Source organism: Piliocolobus tephrosceles, chromosome 15, assembly GCF_002776525.5.
Source record: "Piliocolobus tephrosceles isolate RC106 chromosome 15, ASM277652v3, whole genome shotgun sequence".
Lineage (NCBI taxonomy): Eukaryota > Metazoa > Chordata > Mammalia > Primates > Cercopithecidae > Piliocolobus > Piliocolobus tephrosceles.
In genome coordinates, this window is record NC_045448.1 from 71,548,154 (window position 1) to 71,566,057 (window position 17,904).

The window sequence follows — 17,904 nt, forward strand, 5'->3', positions numbered from 1 at the left end:
TCTCATGCTACAGACAAATCTCTCAATAAAATAAAGAGTCGATTGATGTGGCAAAAAAAAAAAAAAAAATACAATTTTATATATATAGTTGCTCTTCCCTTCCTGAAAATTTCATCCAAAAGCCATTAGGTAGGGCCAAGCAAGCTAAGCATCCCCACAAGGGAGAAAACCTGCCATAGTGAATCCACATGGGTGTGTTGGGATCCAAGCAGGGAGACATCCACACAGTGTCAGCATCAGACACCTCAGTCATACTGGGGTGAGCAGAGCCTCCTCAGTGGGGGGTGGGGCACAGAGGAATGCAGCCACAGGAAACTGGTTATACACTAGGAAATTGATCAAATAGGAAAACAGGAGACAGATTTCTCACTGGTTGAGAAGGCAGCTATAAATACAGAAAAGAAGAAAACTAGAAAAAGCCCTTCCAGCTGGGGCAATATAGGAGGACTCTGTCTCTACAAAAAATGAAAAATTAACTGGGCATGGTGGTGCACATCAGTAGTCCTGGCTCCTCAGGAGGCTGAGGTGAGAGGATCACTTGAGCCCAGGATTTCAAGGCTGCAGAGAGCTATGATTGCACCACTGCACTCCAACCTGTGCAGCTAGAAAACTCTACCTTAAAAAATAAAAATAATAAATAATAAAACTCAGTAATATAAAAACAAGTAACCCAATGTGAAAATGAGCAAAGGACATGAATAGATATTTCTTTACAGAAGATATACGAATGGCCAATAAACACATGAAAAGATGGTCAACATCATTAGTCATCAGGGAAATGCAAATAAGAACCACAATGAAATACCAAGTCACATCCACTAAGATGGCTATAATTAAATTAAAAAAAAAAAAACAGACAATAACAAGTGTTGCCAAGGATGTGGAACAATTGGAATTCTTATTCGTTGCTGGTGTGAAATGTAAAATGGGACAGCCACTTTGGAAGACAGTGTGGTAGTTCCTCAAAAAGCTAAACATTGAATTAATTGTTTGACCTAGCAATTTCACTCGTAGGTATATACCCAAGAGATATGAAAATATATGGCCACCAAAAACTTCTCCAAGAACATTCACAGCAGTATATATTCATAATAGCCAAAGAGTGGAAACAACCCAAATGTCCATCAACTGATGAATAGATAAACAAAATGCGGTATGTCCATACAATGGAATTATTCATCCATTAAAAATGAAGTACTGGCCAGGCACGGTGGCTCACGCCTGTAATCCCAACACTTTGGGAGGCCGAGGCAGGTAGATCACGAGGTCAGGAGATTGAGACCATCCTGGCTAACACGGTGAAACTCCATCTCTACTAAAAATACAAAAGTTAGCCAGGCATGGAGGCGGGCGTCTGTAGTCCCAGCTACTCTGGAGGCTGAGGCAGGAGAACGGTGTGAATCTGGGAGGCGGAGCTCCAGTGAGCCGAGATCACGCTACTGCACTCCAGCCTGGGCAGCAGAGCAAGACTCCGTCTCAAAAAAAATAATAATAATAGTAATAATAATACTGATAATAATAAAATAATAAAATAAAATAAAAATGAAGTACTGATTTATGCTACAATATGGATGAACCTTGAAAACATTATGGTAAGGGAAAGAAGTCGTCACAAAAGACCACATATTGAACAATTCCATTTATATGAAATGTTCAGAATAGGCAAATCTGTAGAGAAACAATGTAGATATTTACCTAGGGCTGGCAGGGATGGGAGAATTGGGAGGTGAAAGCTAACGGGAATGGGATTTCTTTTGGGGATGACAAAAATGTTCTAAAATTGACTATAGGAGTGGTTGTACAACTCTGTGAATATACATGTTAAAAAACATTACACAGTGTACTTTAAATAGGTGAAGTGTATGATATATGAATAAAATCTCAATAAAGCTATTACCCCCACAAAAGGACAAAGAAGCTAGCTTGAACAGACTTTCACATTTGGGACAATTTGCAAATTAAATAAATAATATAGTAACAAAATACAGCCCACTGAATACAATAGGAATCCATTTGTTGATACTGATCTAAACAATGCACAAAGAGTTTGATGAGGGGCAGGATATACACATAGTCTAAAAGTTCCTCCCTGCAAAGTACTTATTAAATGCAAAGGGAAAAATAATAACCTTACAGGGAGAAACTTACTCCTTACTCAAATGATCAAAGTTAACATCGCAGTGAAGGATACATCAAAATCATGTACCATCTGTTAGGACGACGAAATGAGAAGAATTCAATATCATCTCTGTGATATTCCTGCCAAAGATGCATAGTCTGAATTGAATTGTGAGGAAACATGAGATAAACCCACACTGAGGGGCATTCTACACAATAACTGGCCGTGAAAGTCAAACAAAGACTGGAACTAACTGTCATAGATGGAAGGGGACTAAAGAGACATGACAACTGACTGCAATGCATCTTTACTGCATCCTTTTGATAATGAAGGACATTTCCAGAACCACTAACAAGGTTTCATGGGGTCTGAGGAGTCAACTGTGATAGCATTAATTTTCTAATTTTGATGATTGCATTGTGATTTCAAGGGAGAATGTCCTTGTTTGTTAGAAATACAAACTAAAGCATTATGTCAGCAATTTGAGTTCAAACAGGTAAGTGGAGGAGGCGGTTTCTTTGTAATGCTCTTGACAATTGCTTTGTAAGTTTCAGACTGTTTAAAATAAAACAAGGAACTCTAATATATACAATCTAACTAACTGGTCCATATTCTTCAAAAATGTCTGTTACAAACATATACAAAAAAGGTTGATAAACTGTTTCCAGGTAAAGGAGACTAACAAGAACTTAAAAACTAAATGCAATAGATAATATTGAATTAAATCTTGGACCAGAAAAAATACTAATAACATAAAGGACATTATTGGAACAATTGATGAAATTTGAATAAGATCTGAAGATTATATAATGTATCAATGTTAAGATTCCTAATTTTAATCATTGCAATGTGGCATGTAGGTGATGGCCCTCAGGAAATGCATGCTAAAGTATTTAATAGTAAAAGGGCATGGTGTCTGCAACTTATCCTCAAATGCTTCCATAAAAATAATTTTATAAGAGAATGATAATGCAATTGCAGCTAAAAGACAGCTATACTAGAGTTTTGTAACATTCTTGCAACTTTCCCATAAATTTGAAATTGTTTTTAAAACTTTTAAATAATATTAAAAATAAAATGAAATATAAAACTCAACACCATGTACATAAAATAAAAACACACACCAAAAAAATAAAGCTTAAATACAACCCCGCGGTTTGGAGGAGGGGGCTGTGAAATTCAGGGAGGAGAAGAATGTGAGCGAGTCCTCATTTTAAAGAGATTAAACACACAACTTTTGTTTTGTTGTTTTGTTTTGAGACGGAGCTTCCCTCTTGTCGCCCAGGCTGGAGTGCAGTGGTGCGATCTCGGCTGCAACGTCGGCCTCCCGGGTTCAAGCAATTCTCCAGCCTCAGCCTCCGGAGTAGCTGGGATTACTGGCACTCGCCACCACGCCCAGCTAATTTTTCTGTTTTTGGAGAGATGGAGTTTCACCATGTTGGCAACGTTGGTGATCTACTGACCTCAGGTGATCCGCCCACTTCCGACCATCTCGGCCTCCCGAAGTGCGTGAGCCACCATGCCTACACAAAGTGCATCAGCCACCATGCATACACAATTTTTAAAACAGACTAGGGTGGGGAGCTGCCGAAACAACCCCCAAATTTCTCACCTCACACTTCTGAGGAATGAGATAGGGTAGAAGTAGGGACAAGCATGAAGGGAGATTTCATGTTTTATCTTTATCTTTTGGCGTTGTTTGAACATTTATTACATAAAATACAACCAATAATTAAATATGTAATTTTTTAATACAGACAAAAAATGGTGGAACATCCATGTAATGTTACTAAGACAGCTGTTAGGAATGAGATAGAGCTACGTCCGTTAACATATAAGAAAACTATGTCCTATTTTTTTTTTTAAAGGCAATTACAGAGTGGCAGAGAATATGAATCATTGTTGCAAAAAGCATCTAAATAGTTCACATATGCAACATAGTAACTATAAGCCACCCTACTTCTGGAAAGATGATTAAGGAAGGACTTGTATACACTTGTCTGATTATTTTATGACTTTGTGTTCACTTATAATTTTTAAATTAATCTTATGTGAATATATTCTTATGAAAAAAATCAAATATGTATTGCGTTTATGATTTAAATACATATTACTGTGGTTTAGAGAAGGAATTGTTTCTTAAAGGACAATTCATATTTCTTTCTTCAGCCTGAAGAGTCAGAAGGCAAGACAATTAGTATTTTTAAATAAGGAAATGTAAACTACTTTTCAGAAAAACATAATGTACAGCAATAATGATTATGTAATCATGCCTCTATTAATACAGCAACCGTTTAAAATAATGCAAATGCACAATAACCAGGCTGTCTGTTTCCAATTTCCTTGGACTGGTTGGCGAGAGTCCCACTTTCCTGGACTTTCCCACTCACATTTATAATCCTGCGCAGCGTATAACCACTACTTACCTCTCCAAACCCAACAAACTTTGCAGGCAAAGGTTTCTATGTTTCTCCCTCCATTTCTACTTGACAAACCCCTGCCTGGGGCTGCGCTCGGAGTCATCTTCACTTCCTCGCTAAGTCAGATAAAGCCTTTCCTGACTTTCTCCAGGCCGGGGAAAGAACCCTCACAACCCTTACCCACTCCCCGGCTCCCATTGCCTCTTCTTCCCTCTGCCCACGGTGCTCCCCACTTTGCGCGGTGATTTTTGCTCCGGGGGCCTGCCTCTCAGAGGCTTGGGGTCCAGGGACAGTGCTCTAAGGGTGGAACTGATTTAGTCTGGACATTCCTGACCGGTAGCACTACGCCCATAATGACCCGAAAATAAATGCCTGCGTAAATTGCTTTGGGAGGCAGTTGGGCAATTTATTAAGAGTGGTGAAAATGTCCCCTTCCTGCTGAAACAGTAAGAATCTTGAAGAAATAATCCTCCCCAAAGGAGAAAACTATATACAAGAAGGTTTTGAGTTGCGTATTATTTTCATACAGAAAAACTAGACACGGCAGAATATCAAGTAATTGAACGTTTAAGTAAATTACACAGTAACATAATACAGCATTACTCGGCCAATGAAAAGTATGCTTATGAGGATCATAGCACATAGCAAATACTGAAGTGTGGCCTCAAGTAGAAAAGACTGAAGACAAAACCACATGTTCACCAGGACTAACATTATGCAAAATAAGGACGCACACACACACACACAAAAAAAAGACTGAGTCTTTTAAGGGTAGCACGGGGATATTTTCCCTGCTTTCAGTTCTATGATTGTTCTTCTAGCCATGCGAACAGTACACAGAGGTTGGAAGTGGCGTCAAGAAGAGTCTTAACATTGTGTACATGATTGTAAAACTGAGAAAAAGAAGGCATTTTCAGCCAGGGGAATGCATTTCTAATGGAGGGACTTTCTGCACCTTGACCTGCCAGTCGGGGTTGGGGCCCGGCAGTGGAATTCCCGGGGGGGGGGGTGGTCTCAGAACAAAACGACGGCCACGGAGTCCACCAGAACGAAAGGGCAGGGAAGGGGCCCCTCGCCCTTGACCCTTAGGCTCTGCTCCAGCCACCCGGAGGTTACGCGGAGCAGAAGGCCGTTTGGGTTGAAAGAGTGGGGTTTTTCCAGCGATCGATCCCTTTGGACTGGCTTCCCCACCAGCAACCTGCGCGTCCCCACCACAACCAGCCCGATGACCGAGCGAAGTTTCCGGAGACCTTGCGGGGAGGGCACCTAGCCCTCGCCGACCCGGCCGCGGTTTGTCTGGGGCGCGCGCCCGCCCGTTTCCGGCCCCGCCTCTCGCCTTGGTCCCAGCCCGCCCCTCCCCCGACCCGGCTCCAGCGCCTCAGCTCCCGCGCGCCTGGCTTCCGAGGCTTCCCCCACTTCTCAGCCGGCTTCCCTTTCCCCTCTCCTTCCCTTCCTGCCCTTTCACACTCACGCCCCAGCCCGCGTCACCAGCTCCCCCAAGGACTTGCAAACTTCGCCCTGCAGAGCGGACTCTTCGGTTCTCCGTGGAAAATCAACCAGACCCAAAACAGAAGTCCCGGGCTTGGGGATACCACGCCGCGCGCCTGAGCATCGGGGCTTCATTTCTCCCGGCGACATCTGCGGGAAGGGAGACCTAAAGGCCATGGCAGGGGAAGAGAGGCAGGTGCCTGGAGTAGTGAACGGTGGAGACGGCGACGGCGGCCGGGCGGCCTGCACCCAGCGATTCCGAAAGTGCCCATGTATCCGTCTGGGTTTTTTTGGTTTGTTTTTTTTTTTTCTTAGATCATCCACCAAGGCCAGGGTTTCCGAGTGAGGCGCCCACTTCGCATCCCACAGTACCGCCACATGTGTTCCCCATGAGCTCTTTAAGAGAGAGCCCAAGAGCTCCTTAAGAGAGAACCCAAATAATATATGAATACCTTCTCCAGTAACTTCAAGTCAGGGGCTCAGACACACACACACACACCCCTAAAACCTATTTCTTTCTTGGAAGAGCGTGTGTCCCTCGGCTGTCCTTCCAGCTCTCCCTTGGTGCATGTGCAGGACACACAGAAGGGTGGAGTGTGGGTTGCCATGATTTTTACACAGAAGATGTCACACTTTGGGATCTGTTCCGCAGGGAGGCCACAGGTGCCAGGGGACGGGGAAGAGACTGACTCTTGGCAAGAACATTTATTTGCATTGTTCAGTGCAGTTTTTTTGACTGTTTGCCTCAGAGATGATCTTCCTTGCCAGAAAAAAAAGTGTTATAAAAATAAAAGGAAACAGGATTACGATGTAAAAGACGAATAGATAAACCCGGTTCTGCAGATACGCGGCGCGCGCCTCACGACCTCGGATACATTTACTGAAGTTGCCGCGCACTCATACCCGGGTTCACCTCGCCGCTCGCTCATTCCTCCTGACCAAGGCCCATGGTCAGAGGTGTCCGCCCCACGCGGCCGTTAGAGGACGCGGCCTACGCTCGAAAGCGTTCGGAACTCGGTCTTCCCGATGCAGCCTCCCAGCTATCCCAATGCCCGCTGCCTTTCCCGAGCCCGGCCTGGAACCCGCCTCTCTCGGGGACCTTGACCTCGCGCGGACCTCGTCGCCTTGCTTAGCTCTCCCTGACCTGCTTTTGAACCCGCTAATCCCGTCCCGAACTCTCGCCCCGCGGCAATCCCTTGCCCCGGCCCCGGCGCGCTAATTCCCCCTGACCCCGCCGCCCCGCCGCCTGTGACTGGGATGAGGGCTTCCCACCACTGAGTGCAGGTGTGATCTGGAGCTCAGGCCACACCTGCCCCGCATTGTCCCCAGCCTGCGCTCGCACGCCCTAGGACCCAAGCAAACCGTCTCTTGCCTCAAACATTCTGCCCTTCTCTTGCTTCCTCTTGTTTCCCTAGCATAATTCATGTCTTTCTTTAAGAAACCCATCGGACGCACAAAGATCAAAATCTTCGGTAACACGCTAAGCTGGCGACGCTGTGGGGAAGCAAGCACTCTCCCACGTGGCTGGCGTGCAATGAGGGCGCAGGAAAGGTAAGCAGGAGACCCGCCGCCGGGAGCCAGCGCCAGGCGCGGGCGAGGTGGGCAGGCAGGAAGAACCGCGGACAGGGCGACTTAATCTCATTTTTACAGCCGGAGAGTGAGATGAGACGATAGCTTGAGCTTCTAGGGATGGGGCTGAGATTCTGGAGAGACACCTACTAGTCATTTCCTAATCTTTTGTGCTGCTTAGAATTTTTTTCTCAGATGCAAGTTTTCCTTTTAAAAAAAAGGCAGAGCGGAGTGGCTCACACCTGTAATCCCAACACTTTAGGAAGCCAAAGGGAGAGAAGTCCTAGAGGCCAGGAGTTCCAGACCAGCCTGGGCAACATAACCAGATCCTTGTCTCTGCAAAAAAATAAAAATAAAAAATTAGGCGAGTGTGGAGGCTCCCGCCTGTGGTCCTAGCTACTCAGGAGGCTGAGGCCGGAGGATAGCTTGTGCTTAGGAGTAGAAGGTTTTAGTGAGCCGTGATCGTGTCACTGCAACCAGCATGGGCTATAGAGTGAGACCTTGTCTCTTAAAAACAAAAAAAAAGTAAAAGTCATTATTTTAAAAGTTGATGAAAGTAGTTCACACATGCATTTACAAACACAGGTCACACACACACACACACACACACACACACACACACTTCCAAGGTAGGGGTCTGCATGTTTGTTTGGGGTTGTTTTGTTTTGTTTTGTAAGCGAACTGAAACCAACACAAGGCACTGTACTCCCCTTCTTGGTGTTTCATTATTCCAGGACCATGGAGGCTTCGTAAAAAGCATTTCTTTAAGGGGAGTTATTTCTTTAAGGGGAGTTATTTTCAGAGGCTGTTTTCTAGCCAGGAAAACTTAAACTTATCCCCTGGGGTGCGCAACATGTAAACAACCAGGTAGAATGCTCCTCCCAACCCCAAAGATCAAACTCCGGGGTTCCAGCCTTGATGGTGTATCACTCTGACTGTCCTGGGAAGGTTGGCCATCTCCAGTGATGTAGGCTGCACGACCGACTATTCGAGTCTGTTTGGCTCACAGCTGTCCCCCAGTGCTTGGCATGTTGTAGGAACTCAATAAACGTTTGTTAGATGACAAATATTTCAAAGAATGTGCGACAGCTCCTGGAGAACTGTTTCCAGTAGATATAGATATAAATTCCTAGCAGCATCTTGGAGTAAGAGGACAGGCCGCCTAGGCTGCCACCTCTAGAAGGCCTTGGATAGTGGCCAGTGCCTTCCTACAGAGGCCCAACAGTCACCCAACACGGGCTGTCATTCAGCTCCTCACTCTTGCATTTTGAAAATCCTCTCCCGGGCCGCGGGCGGTGGCTCAAGCCTGTAGTCCCAGCACTTTGGGAGGCCGAGACGGGCGGATCACGAGGTCAGGAGATCGAGACCATCCTGGCTAACATGGTGAAACCCCGTCTCTACTAAAAAATACAAAAAACTAGCCGGGCGAGGTGGTGGGCGCCTGTAGTCCCAGCTTACTCAGGAGGCTGAGGCAGGAGAATGGCATAAACCCGGGAGGCGGAGCTTGTAGTGAGCTGTGATCCGGCCACTGCACTCCAGCCTGGGCGGCAGAGCGAGACTCTGTCTCAAGAAAAAAAAAAAAAGAAAAAGAAAGTCCTCTCCCAGGGCTAAGAGATAGAGAATTCCTCTAGCCTGTTCCCACCAGGCCGGTGGCTTCTAGAGACCCAGTCCCTGGGTAACCTTTCCTATTCACCATGGACAATATGCCACTCAGCAGACCAACCTTGGGTGCTTGTGTTGGGATCCGCCTGAGCCTGAGAGCAGGGACTCTGGCTCACATGGTGAAGGGGAAACTTCAGAGAGAGGGTGACCTAGGAAGAGGTGCCAGAGATGCCTGGCTTCTGATTGCCAAGCTCAGTCTGGAACCCGCTTGCAGGTGACACGGATCACTGATCGTAAATGATTATTGCTTGAGGCAACAGGGCCCCAAATCTGAGGTTTTCCCAGCACTGGGGATATGGGAGACAGGTGGTTAGTGACCTTGAATGTACAGTGTTCTGGCTTGCACAGAAGGCATGGCAAAGACAAAAAGGACGAAAACATGAAAAGGAGAACTGCCTACTTTGTAGTGACTAGTGGCAAAAACAAAAAGGAGGCCTGCCTAAGTGGTAAGTCGCTGTAGGCAAGCTCTCCGAGGCACAGTCAGGAAGGAAAGGTGAGCCACTGCCCTTGATGGAAACACAGGAACAAAATGCTTCAAGCCCATTCTAAACTTGTGTTTCACTGGATTCGTTTGACTTTTAACACACCACAAATTCAAAAGGTATCAAAGGTGCTGGCCTCCAGGCCCTTCCGCAAAGACAGCCCAGGGAGCAGTCCCAATGATCCCAGCTGCACCCTGAGCTTTCCAGGAGCACCTCATGAGAAATGCCTGAGAAATGATGCCTGCCCCCTCCCGTGTGTCCCCCCACCCCCCGCCACACACACACACACACACACAGCCATTACAATCTCCCTTTGTCTCTGTGCCAGAGGACTCAGATCTTTCTTGGGCTCAAGTTGCTGTTCCTTCCCTGAATTGTTCTTCCCTGAGCCTCAGGAAAGGCTGATGGATAGGCTGGGGTTCTCAGGTTGGGAAAAATGCAGGATCTGGCTTTGGGTGTGAGAGCGGAATGATAAACTCAGAGTGCTCCCCAGTGTCTGTGCCAGGGCTGAGTTGGATGAAGGAAGACAGGGTTCCAGCCTGGGCCTCACAGTACACTGTCCTCTGAACCCAATGACCACTTTCGGGAAGCAGAAAGTTGAACCAAACTGGGAGGAGAATTGCTGTCCTCAGCCTTGGCAGCCAGTTTCATTTCTCCTGCACCCACCACCTGGGACAGGCACTAAGGTAGTCAATGTGGAGGGCCCTGGAATCTGGGTTCACAACCCGCATGCTAGACAGTCTCCCGCTGCTCCATTGGGCATGGCTAACCTCCTCATTTCTTCATTCACTCTGGCAGGAGGAGGAGAGGGACCAATTAGGGCTACAGTGTATTCTTGGCTTTAAGCCTTAAATGACACAAGCTTAAATCTTTCCTTCGGCACCCACAGAGTGCCAGGTAAAGTGCACTGGGTAAAGTGCTCTAAATATATTAATTTACTCCTCTTAACAGTTCCAGAGGTTGATACTAATATTACTCCCACTTGATGGATGAGAACACTGAAGCATAGAGAGGTTCAGCAGCCTGTTAGCAACTGGTTAAGTGGTAGAGCCAGGATTTGAACCCAACCTAGCCAGGAGCCACGACTCTGAATCATTGCCTCAGAGACTGTATTCCCACAACGTTGCAGTCCAGGTGGCTCTTCCCCATTGGACAAAACCAGAAAGAATGCTTCCAGATGGTGACTGATTAGCTGGGGACCCATAGCCATCAGTGGCCTTTCCCAAGCCTTGCCGGGCTCATCTAGCTGCTCCCAGGAAACCTCCCGGCTCTTCTGGTCAAGCTGCTGACCTGCAGGCTGAAAACCAGTTTGGGAGTCACAGGCATGCTCACACAAAAGGTAGAAATAATCCAAATTTCCATCAATAATGAATGGATAGACAAAAAATGAGCTAATCATACAATGAAATATTCTCCAGTCAGAAAAAGAAATGAAGTACTGATCCACACCACAACATGGATGAAATTTGAAACAGTATGCTAATAAATGACGCTAGGCACAAAAGCCACAGGTGATGATTCCATTTATATGAAATATCTAGAATAGGGAAATCCATAGAGACAGAGAGTAGATTAGTGCTTGCCTAGGGCTGGGGATTTGAGGAGATAGAAGGCTGGGAGATCCAGATTTCTTTTTGAGGTGATGAAAATGTTCTAAAATTGACAGTGGTGATGGTTGCACATATCTGTAAATACATGAGAAAACCATTGAATTATACACTTTAAATGGGTGAATTATATGACATGTGAATTACATCTCAATAAAGCTATTACCAAAACACAAAAGTCAATACAGCATACACACATAGTTCGAGGACATAAGGCCACCACCCAGCCAAAGTAGATCCAGGCTCTGCCCTGCAAGTCTCCATGTCCTTGCAGTCCAAGTTTCCTTCAGTCTCTGTAGAGACCACAGCTCCCCTGCAGTGAATGACACTGCCCCTCAATTCAAAAGGCCCCTCCTGTGCTGTGCCAGGAGCCTGGATCCAGCCTACCAAGAACCTCTTAGACTGGGAGACAGCGCCCTTCACAGAGCGAAGTTGGAGGGAGGGGAAGAAATTTTTGCCTTGGCAGGGCCCTTGGGGTCCCACACGAACCAGCTATGTGACCTTGGTCTCAGTATCCTCTTCTGCAAATTGAGACAACTGAGTCCCTACCCTAAATAGTCTTGTGAGTATTTCATGAAATTATGAGTCTAGCACAACTTCCAGCACTAGCCAGTGTATTCCATGTTAGAAAACAGATGAAGGATCGAGCGAATTTGGGGGATGATGTAGATAAAATCAGAGTAATGCAAGTGAAGGGATTTAATTTGTTAAGAAAGAAGAAAAAGTTTTAGAAGATTATCTCAAGTCTCTTGCATTTCTTTTGTTCATTTCAACTCCACACCTAGTGGGATTGTACTTGCTTAAAATGGACAAGTGAAAGAGGGCACTCCTACCCCTACAGGGAGAGGGCAGAAGAGGGGAAATAAGGAAGCAAGGAAAAGGGAGATGGAGGAAGGAGAGAGTGTTGGTGAGGAGGATACTAGGGAAACTGCCTCGAAAACTCAAGGGACAGGAAGGACAGAACTGCCCAGGGAAGGGGTGGCTGAGGGGAGAGAGGAAGGCTGAAGAAAAGAAGGAGAAACGGAGGCAAAGGGAGGGAGAGGTGACCAAATAATCAGGTGAAAGGGGAGGAGGAGGAAGAGTCACAGAGAACTACTGGGGAGAAGAAGGAAGAAGCCAACTAGTCTGGGATCAATCTGGAGAAGATTACCAAGTCAGGAGTCCGAAAGCCCCCCTTCCAGAACCTGGGGACACTGGTCTCCATTGGTTGCCGACTGGGACCTCTCTCCCTATTCTGGCCCAGCCATCCTCTCCCTGCTCTTGGGCAGCCCTGGAGAATCCTGAGTCCTGTGGATGGACAGGTCTTTTCAGATTAAGTTGGACACCTGGAGGTTGGGTCCAGTCGTGTTCTGCCCGGGTCTGTTCAACCATCCCCGAATGAACCTCCTCCCACAAAACTTCCCCCACCTCCCAGACCCCACTACTCCTGTCTTGCCCCCTCCCTGACCCCACCCAGAGACCTGACCATTTCTCATTTCCTGAACCAGAGCATGCTGATCACCACTGGCCTTTGCTCCAGCAAAGTGCTAGCTTCCCCAGCCCTTGTCCAAATTCAGGTGGTTCCCAACCAGGCTTCACCTGGAAGCCTTTTAAATATATGGATAGCCACTAGGAACCACTGAGGAGCCATTTAGTCTTTAGCTGAGCACCAGCCATTTTAAGTTGTCTGGTTGATTTAATATGTGGCAAGTGTTGAGAACTCCAGTTTGCCTCCTTCCTTAAGCCTTCCCGGCCCTGGGCCAAGGCCACAGCCAAGGCAGTACTGCCTAATGTATATTTGCCTGGTTAGGTACCTAGAGGACCTCCTCAGGTCTGACATGTTAGCAATGGTCACTCCGGTGTGGCCTTCTGTACAGCCCAGCCTAGACCCACAGCCTCCCTGGGGGAAGCCCTCCTGGTTAGGCCCTGGGACTCAGCAGATCAGGAAAGTTGCCAGCACCTTGCTTCAGGCCTGGCACACAGGCAGCAGATCTTGACAGGCTCTAGAGCTCCCACAGCTTGGCTGGAATCTCTGCTGGGGCAGAGAAGATGGAGCAAAGAGAGGCAAAGTAGGTAAGTGCTGCCTTAGGGGGCTCTGTGCTGTGCCCTGGAGGTGTCTTAGGCCCAGAAACCCACACTGAGGTGGCAGAGGGAAGGATTCAGCAGCAGTTAAAGCTACTGTCCTGCAACCCAGAGCACACAAAGCTAACTGAAGACCTTGTGGGCCTAGGCCAGCGAAGGTAAACACCAGGTTGGACAGGTGGTGGGTCCAGAGGTGGTACAGTGGCTGGAGTCTTTGGCTTCTCACCCTGAACCAGGCAGGTTCAGCACAGCAAATGTGGGTTCCCTGTTCCCCACTCAGGGGTAATCTTTCACCCATGCTGATAGAGAGTGCCCCTACAGCCCAAGGGTCCTTCTCCTGCATAAACCCCAGAGGGCAACACTGGCATCCAGCACAGACGTGCCACAGTCATTTTGTGTTGTCTGAAATGAGCCGTGACTGAGCCTGCAGGGGCCAGTGATCCAGGAGGGGCCTACACAGTGAAATTTGAGGAGCTCCCCCACCTCTCTCGACACCCTAAGGACCTGCCTATGGTCTTACTGTTGAAGCTGCCTCCTTCACTTTCAGCACTGCTACTTTTCTCAGAAATAAATATATTTTTATTGTTTTATAAAAATAACAATGCTCATTGTAAAAATACCAAAATCCAATACGATCACATCTTAAAATGTCAATCCTTCCCTAGCAGTGGGTGAGTTAGTGGGCCCCTCCCAAACAGGCTGGTGCAGAGGTCAGGATCCCAGGCACTAGAGGTGGGGCACAGACAGGGGGCTGGAGAAGGAAGTGGGGTGCAGAGGCTTTCTGCCAACTCAGACAAAGAAACTACTCCCTGAGTAGTTTCTGTGAGGATTGTTCCTCTCTGCTCATCCCAAGTTCCCAGCTCTCTTTAGCTGCAAAAGAACTCCCATTCCTGCATGATGGCTGAGCAGAATGGCAGGCCTGGAGACTGGATTTTTTGGGAAGAGGGCAAGTGCCGCGGAGGATTTCCCAGGGACCTTAAGGTGGGCCCCAAAACTAGAGAGGAGAGAGGAGGGCAAGAGACCCAAAAAGAAAGTTGTCAGAGCAGAGCTCAGGAACCCAGGCTGCCTGAGCCTCTGGGGCTCTGGGCCTGAAATGGCTGGGGGGATGCGCTAGCTGAGAGAGTTAACAGGGTGGTAGAGGCAGAGAGGGTCAAAGGGGAGGACAGGAAAGAAGCAGGGGGAGCCCGGAAGGCACCCATGACTGCGCACCGCGGGAGAGAGGCCAGGCCCCAATCTCAGCTAGAGGGAAGCGCACCCTAAGTAGGCAGACTGAGCAGGACAGAGTGCAGGCCTGGAGAGCCCGCCTGGTGCACCGGCCAGAGCATCCCAAAGGATAGGAAAGAAGACAGAATGCTGGACAGGTTCTGAGCACCTGAGCCGGATACTGAAGGCTCTGTCAGAGCTGCAGAGCGCTGGCAGTGAAGGACAGAACGGCTTCGCAGAGAGGTACCGGCTAGTGTCTGGGGGAACCTGGCCTACGAATTCCACTCGCCCACATACATCCCTTCACTCCCCTAGCAGCCAGCACAGGCCTCACATTGCCGACCCTAGAAAGGGCTGCTGTGGGTCCTGGTGTTGGGGGTAGGAGGCAGGAGAGTGTATTTATCCACAGGCACCGGGGATCCAGTTCTTAGCGCCACGAAGGCTCGGGAGGTCCGTCCCTCCTGCTGAGTGGCCGAAAGGCGAGAAGGTGTGTGGTGCAGGCTGGAGGGTCCACGGGGAATGACCGGAACAGGCCCGCGCCCCGAAAAGGAGGCAGGAATTGGAAGGTGGCAGAGGATGCTGAGCAAGGCTGAATCCAGAGAGGATGGCCTCTTTCCCCGACTGCAGCCTGGCTTGGAGAAGCCCCAGGGGATCCCAGTTCTAAAGGGTCTCTAAGGGGAGCTGGGAGTAGGAGTGCCCCTCCCTGCCAACGGTCTTCCCATTTCTCCCACTGAGAATGAAGGACCTGAACCACTACTACCCTCCCGCCACCGTCTGGCATTACCCTTCCAACCCCCTTAGGTTCAGTTTCTCAATCGCCTTACCAGAAAAGAGAGGAAGTAAAGAGTCGGAAGAAATTCTCTGGCCCCTGGGGTCTTGGCGGGTTGAGATCACCCTGAGGCCGCAGGGGGAGACTGAAGGTGAAGAGGAGAGCAGCAGGCCCGGGACACCGGCGCTCAGGTCCCAGTCGCGAATGGGGAATCCCTGATCCCAGTGAATTCGCGCCAGGCGGACTCGCCACGCCTCCAAGCTCTGCGTCCGTCTTGCACTGGGCAGGAAGTTTCCTCGAGCCAGGCAGGCACTCAGCGTAGGCACGCTTTGTTCCCCAACCCACGCACATACTCTGAAGGGGCGGTGCCACACCCCTACATCCCCCAGTACACCCTCATCATGCGTCTGTACCCAGGCATAGGTGGCCCAGCTTTCCTCACCAAGGACCCGGGGGACCTAGCGAAGCAAGATGTCCTCTGTCTCTAGGAAGGGGAGGACGCGGGTGGGAGCCTAGTGGCTCCCGCACAAAGCGCCTCCTTGGTGGGGAATTAGATCGCCCAGGCAGCGAGCTTAGGGAGGCACTGGGGGCCAGGCGGCCTGGGGTTCAAGAACCTCTGTTCCTGCGGATGGCCAGGCTCTCAGCTCGGCTAGAAAGGGGTCTGACAGGGAAGGGCTCAGTGAGGAGACCCAGTCCTCCTTTCCACTGCTCCTCCATACACACCCCGGCGCCTCCGGGCACAGAAGCCCTGACTTCCTCACTCCATCCCCGCGTGCACGTGCACTGGGGCTGGGGCCCCACTGCCCAGTCCTGCCCACAAGAGACACCCAGGATTCCTGAGGGAGGCCGAATCTTATACCTCCAAGAGAGAACGTGAGAAAGGAAGAATAAAGGGTGCAGGAGAAAGGAGAAGACTGGAACACCCAAGAGTCCATACCTAGCTGGCTTGGAGCCGGGCGGGTGCTCCCTGCAAGGCTCCCAGGAGCAGACAGGGAAGGGAAAGCTGCCAGAACGTCCAGAGTCCAGGCTCCAGAGAACTCTATAAGAGGCCTCCGACCTCTCCCAGGAGTGTGCTCACACCCAGTACCTCATCCATAGGCACTGGAAGAGGACTCCAGGACTGAGACTGGAGTTACTGGCATGGCAAGATGCCATTTGTGAAATGAAAAATTAAAATGATGACAACAAACGAAGCCTGGCACGGTCCAGCAAGTGCTGCTTTTCCATTTTTGTCTGCACAGAAACCGGGGCCTCATCTGCAGCAAGCAGAACCGCTAGAGATGCAGTGTCCAGGCAAGCCTAGTGTTTGCTTATATTTGTTTATAATTTTTGTATATTAGATGCATCTTACTCAAGTAATAAAAATAAACTTGAGAGAGCCAGAGAGGCAAAAAACTGAAGTGCAGAGTAGAGGTGGTGGCTGGGTGAGAGACAAGACTTTTGGGAAGCTTGGCGGATGGAGAGGGAGAGGGTCTGACCTGCATGGCTGTCATTAAGGAGTTCACTGCCACTGCTAAGGCCAGGCCAGGCCAGGAGGAACAGTGCAGAGCTCACGGCACACGGGCAACATGGATTCCTTCAGCCGAGCTCAGTTCCACTGGGTCACACTTTCCCCAGGACCCTCCTGAAACCTCTTTCTCACTCCTTCCTCCTACATACATACACATTCCTACAGTGCTGTGCCCCAGGCCCACAAACTCTCAGCACCTACAGGTAGTCCACGCTGCTCTCCCTCTGAACACCCTGACTTAAGCCTTGGGCTCAATCCCACCTTTCCTGCCACCCACCCAAATCACTCTGTGGCTGCATTTCCCCTTCCTTCCTTCCTTCTTTCCTTCCTTCCTTCTTTCCTTCCTTCCTTCTTTCCTTCCTTCATTCTTTCCTTCCTTCCTCCTTTCCTTCCTTCCTTCCCTCCTTCCTTCCTTCTTTTCTTCCTTTCTTCCTTTCTCCCTCCCTTCTTTATTACCAGCAAGACCTCCCGACCTGCCCTTTTTACCCTCCCCTTTCCCTAGGTTCCATATCCTAAGTGGAGTAGTTGTTAATTATTCAGTTAAATAATTGGTATGTGTCCCCCTGCAACCTCACCTTCTGCTGGGAATATCTGGCATCGGAAACACGCAACCATTCACATGAACACTGTACACGCACTATGGTACTGACACACGCACACACTCATATACCTGCTTTCCCACTCACAGGGATAATGGAGGCTGCACCAGGGACACATGCAGCCATGCTACAGCCACTTTCACGGGCATATCCACACCTGCTCTCACAGACCTCCTTAACCAGATTATTGGACAGACCGAAGCACCCTGCTCACACCAGCAGGTCAAAAAAACGAAGGAAAGTCTGAGATTGTAGTGCTTTAGGGGAAGGGTCACAGGCCTTGTTGCGCGTGCACACATTTGCACACACACCTTCGTTCTCAATCTCTCGTCCAGGTCCCCTTCTGAGTCAAAGAAAGTCCCCTCCCAGTGCGTTGAGAGAGACACTAGGCTCGGGCGAGCGCCGGCCTCTTCAG